This window comes from Marmota marmota, unplaced genomic scaffold, assembly GCF_001458135.2.
Source record: "Marmota marmota marmota unplaced genomic scaffold, marMar, whole genome shotgun sequence".
Taxonomy (NCBI): domain Eukaryota; kingdom Metazoa; phylum Chordata; class Mammalia; order Rodentia; family Sciuridae; genus Marmota; species Marmota marmota.
Window position 1 is genome coordinate 28,226,279 of NW_026000242.1, and position 5,336 is coordinate 28,231,614.

Sequence of the window (5,336 nt, forward strand, 5' to 3'; positions counted from 1 at the left end):
GTGGAAAACTGCTAATCTGTTAATATAAAAATATTTCCCTAGTGTATCTCTAAAAACCTATAAATATGAGTCAACTCACTGACTTCCGAGGTTTGGCTGAGTAGATTAAAAATGGGAATGTATTGGCCAAATTTCAGATCTATAAGACACCTATATGAATCTAAGTTCTTAATTAGGCCCTTAATTCTTTTTATAAATTTTTTTATTAGTTGCTCAAAGCATTACAATGATCTTGACATATCATACATTTGATTCAAATGGGGTACGTAATCTTAATCTTATTTTTCCACGTGTACAGATTGCAGGATCACATTGGTTATACAGCCACGTTTATACATAGGGCCATACTAGTGTCTATTGTATTGTGCTGCCCTTCCTATCCCCCCCTCCCCTCCCCTCCCCTCTTTCTACCCAATCTACTGTGACACGTTTTTCTCTCTCTCTTTTTTCAGAAGAAAGTTCTTATTTTTACTTATCAGTGGAAGTGATTCTTATCAGTGGACATTGAAGATAACGGTACTATTTAGAAGAAAATAATTAATTAAAACCACAAAAGGAAAAAGACAACAAGTCAGCTATTCAAAGTCACTTGCCTTTAAAAGATTATGCAGAGACTAATGGAGGAAAGGAGATTTAGAATGTCTGCTAGTTGAGCTGGTAACTCACCTATTTATAGTTACTAATCAGTGACTGGCATAATTATTCCTTTTAATCCCTCAAAATGAATTAAACAGTTCTTAGTAGTACTTACACATGAATATATTTACTGCAAATAATTAACTATGGTGTTGGTATAATTAATCCTTCCTAACCAGCATTCTTGGTTCATATTCTGCAAAGTCCTGACTAAATGCTGGGGTGGGGGGCATTGACTAGATCATGGGCCTTACATTCTGGTAGGAGAAACCTGGTCAGTGCCTCAGCCACCATGCCCAGCAGCCTGCCTGTGCTGGTACCCACCTGGTGTTTCTTCATTTTCTCCCATCCAACAGTTAGACTTTACTCTTCTACATTTCACCTGAGTGCAGCTCCATCCCAGCCCACCGTAGAGGAATCACTTCCCTGCAGTTACACTTGTTTGCAGAGTCCTCAGGCTTGCTTGGTGCTTGTGATGACTGAAATCTCTGACTTTGCACTATAGCTCCATACATTCCATCTTGTGCATGTCCACCCTTCTAATCTATGTTTTTTCACTATGGTAGGAGCCCAAATAATGGTGGGTTTAGTGGCCCTCAAATATGAATTACTCTGATACAAATGCTCTCTGTACATAAATACCTTCTGCAGAAGATCTTGTTCTCCAAGAAAAGGGATTGTACAAGCTTCCCCAAATGGAGTGGGGAATTAATCTCTGTAGAATTATAGCCTAAACACATCCTCCTTGTGAGGAGTTGTTTCCTCTATGATCTTCGTTTCAAATATGTCCTACTTCTACCTGCCCAAAGTTCTGCCGTCTGTGTTGAAAGGTCTCCTTTTATGTTCCCAGATATAAACCCTGCCTGAATTATACACTTGTTTGCAGAAAACTGAACAGTAATATCTATGGTAGCACTATTCATAAAAAGCTCTAACTAGAAACAATCAAATATCCATCATAGTATAGTGGATTACTATATTGTGTTCTATTCATACAATGGAAGACTATACATCATTTCATACAATGGAAAGCCCAACTGTATCAAACCACATGGAGGAATTTCACAAGCAAAAGAAGTCAGACACAAAAGAATGCAAGAAGTATGATTCCATTCACATAAAGTTCAAACCAGTCAAAGACAATATAGATTTTAGAAGTGATTAACACTGGAGTAGGAGGGAGAGAGTGTTTGAAAGAGGCCATGAGGAAGCTGGAGCCAGAATTTTTGGCCACTGTTTCACCTTGGGCAGGTTTGATGTTTGTCAAGTACTCTAAGCTGTGCTTGTCCCATGGCAGGGCTCAACATATGTTAAAGTTAGTGCTACTTTTCCTTCCTTCCTTCCTTCCTTCCTTCCTTCCTTCCTTCCTTCCTTCCTTCCTTTCTTTCTTTCCTTCTTTCTTTCATCTGCCCACTGCTCCCAAGTTTTATAGGAAGGCAGGAAGAAATTTTCCTTCCAGTCCTGGTTCCAAAAGCATGGGTCAGGCACCTTCCTTGTCTATGAAAGTCATGACTACAGAAAAAGGTCACATTGTAAAGAATGACCATGTATGCCAAACTATGAATTGGTAGTCATGCTCAATAAAAAAAGGGGATCAGGTCAGTTTTCAGACAAAGAAAGCAAGGAATGACTTGGGTGATGGTGTCAGAGGCTACCCTACAAATTGGACTTTGGAGGCCCACTTTTATCAAAATAAAACTGTCTCTCTCTATGCAATGTCAAAGCATATATTCAGCTTGAATATCTGCCTCAGAATTTAGTCCATGCTTACCAAGTTCAGAACTGGTATTTCCTCAGCTATAGAAAAAGCAGGTCAAACTTCATGTAATTTTCACTGTAGTTTGTGTCTCTCTGGGATTTTATCCTGCTGCTTTTTATCTCACTCCCCTGTTTCTCCTGTTTTATCTCAAGGCTTATGAACGCTCTCCTCTAGCAAACAATATAAATGCAATAAGCAGAGTGACAGTCAAGAACCTTGACATGGAAGTGGAGGCATCAGCACCAAGTTGTCCAATGGCACTGAGATAAAGCAGAGAAAATGTAAGTAACTGGGGCTCTGAACAAAGTTACCATGGTGAAGATAGACATGGGTGGGGAGACGCTGAGAGAAAAATCCGATGTGCAAAATTTCTGAGGTGAGCAGAACATTAAATGGTTTTTTTTGTAGGCAATTATTAAATATAAGAAATGCTTAGAATGATACTTCATACAGAATAGTGCTAAATAAATGTTATCCAAATAACTGGAAGAAAAGTGGAGAAACCAGGGATTTGCAGTCATTGGCATGAAGGAATTTGATAAGTCATGAAATTGTAGAATTTAAAATCAAGTCTGTTGTCTGCTCCCCTTACAGGTGGTTTCAGTTTGAATACCTCAGAGCTTCAATTCACATTTGAGGCCAGTAAGGAGAAGAAAAGGTAGCAATGCATGGATTTTTTAAAAAAAGTAGTACATAGTACCTTATCCTAAAATAATGGATAGCTGAACGATATATATTTTTTTTAGGAAAAAAATAAATTAAAATGTGGGAAAATTGGAAAGGACCCCAAAGGGCAATTTGTCATGTCATTTCTCCTCTGGCTGTGAAATATAGAAATCACCAGTTGATAATAACAATATATTTGTATAGTACTTCTAGGTCCCAGGGTGCTTTTAAAGTCATCATCTCTGTTTAGTCTCACAAGGATGTGGGCACAATTCTGTGTTGTTGAAAGCCTGGAGTAAGTTCTGAGAAATGCATTGTTTGGCATGTTCATTATGGTGGGAAAATTGCAGAGTGTATTTATACAAACTTAGGGCTATGTGTGTGATAACCCTTTTACTCCTGGGCTACAAACCTGTACAGCATGTTACTGAACTGAATATTGTTGGTGATTGCAACATAATGAATGGTAGGTCTCTGTATATCTGAACATACCTAAACATAGAAAATACTAGGTGTCAGGAATCTTTCAATTTCAAAATGTTATGTGACTGTTTTTTGAGACTCAAATAAAGTCACTAGTGCAGAAATAATGGAGGCTTGTTGACTTATAGAAGTTCAGGTACCTTAAGACAGAAATATGGAATGTTCTCAGAAAAAGTTCCTCCACACAAACATACATGTATTAATTTAGGAACAAGGGAAGTTATTGAGAATTAGTTTGCACTTTTCTTTTTGAAACTGTTAATTTTTTAGTATTATTTCAGAAAGTATTTTCCCCTCCTCCTCCCTGGACAGTTGCCACAAAGAGGGGAGGGGGTTTTGAGTATGGAAAGTGTCAAGTAGCCCTACCTGGAGAGGACTTCTCAGGGACTGAAGTGTGGCCATGTGTTCTGGGCTTCACCTTGCACCTGGATACCACTTGCAGGCAATGTCAAGAGGGGGCAGGATTTATATGGGATCTGCAGCTAGAGGAGTCAGGGGGGTTTCTGTGAGAGGTGCAGTTGTAGTGCCCAGTGCAACTAGCGCAACTAGTAGCTCAAGACCAGAGCTCAATCTCCCTCGCACAAGAGGAAGTGATAAAGGCCATGGTCCTTGACCTTTTGTTTTCCTCAACTACTTATACCCTGGGGTTTGGGCATGATCCATACAGGTGGAAAGAAAATTTAAAACTAATATGGGACTTGTTATTAATCTTGGTAAACTGAGATTTTATTTGATTTAGAAAAATAAAGACATATGACATTCCTTGCACTTGAGGTGTCATGGAACCATTTTGTCTTCATTAATCTTTAATGGCATTTATGGAGTACCTACTGTGAGCCAGACTTTATGATTGGTATTGGGGATGTAGTAAGGAACAATATAGAAATAGTCTCTATCTTTGAGTAGCTTACTGCATCTATCCAGAAACAAGTAAACAAAGGATAGTAATACAGTGAGTGGACTTTTACAAGACAGGAAGTACAAGGATATGAGATACCAGATAACAGGGACATAACTGGTCTAGGGGCCAGGAGCAGTACTCCCCTGCAGGCCACATTTAAGCTGAGATCTGAAGCATTCTGCTCTGCATCATACAACACTTCATTCTCGCCATTACTGTGCTAAGTATTAACCATGGTAACATGGCAATTGCTATTTTCAAATCTGTCTTTCAGTCAGCATTGAGCCCCCAGAGGTCTGAAGGCATGATGTAAATTATTATTGTATTTTTAATCTTTGTATCCTAAGTACCTGAGCACCTACACATATTTGCCTTCAATGCATGGCTGTTAGGAAACACAAAATGAAGGAAAGAATGAGTGAATGAGTGATAGGAGCCCTGCAGAGGTGTCAAGCATTCATCTGCACAGGGCCCAGGCTGGATGCTGTGTCCTAGGTAAGCAGTGCTACGACTATGTCCTCCTCCACACAGTTGACAAGCATCTGCTAATTGAGACTACACTGCCACTGTGAGGACAGTCTGGGTAGTGCCAGGATTAGGACACCTGTGCCTGCTTTGGATCTCAGCTTCAGGCTGGTGATGATACTAGCAATGAAGCCTCCTGGGTGAAGAAGGGAAGGGTCTCCCTCCCCCAAGGTTCCCCTTACTCAGGGTGCCTCCAGCCTTGCTTCAAAGCAAGGGCTTAAAGATTTATCTTAAATTACAGTCCAAATTAAAACAAAACAAAACAAAATTGCACTTTTATGGTACAATTTTTGGGACACAGAGAAACACTGCTCATTCCTTTCTTTGTGTGTAGTTAGAGAGGAGGACTCTGCCCCCCCCCCCCCC

At 39.7% G+C, this 5,336-nt stretch overlaps 1 long non-coding RNA gene across 1 annotated transcript in view; it reads left to right on the forward strand.

The window, feature by feature from the left end:
• The first annotated feature begins 2,549 nt into the window (after window positions 1-2,549).
• LOC107146017 overlaps window positions 2,550-5,336 on the forward strand; it is a 15,875-nt gene continuing 13,088 nt past the window's right edge. The window contains exon 1 of the long non-coding RNA XR_001503983.2: window positions 2,550-2,676. This is a non-coding gene — a long non-coding RNA (uncharacterized LOC107146017). The remainder of the gene's footprint in view (window positions 2,677-5,336) is intronic.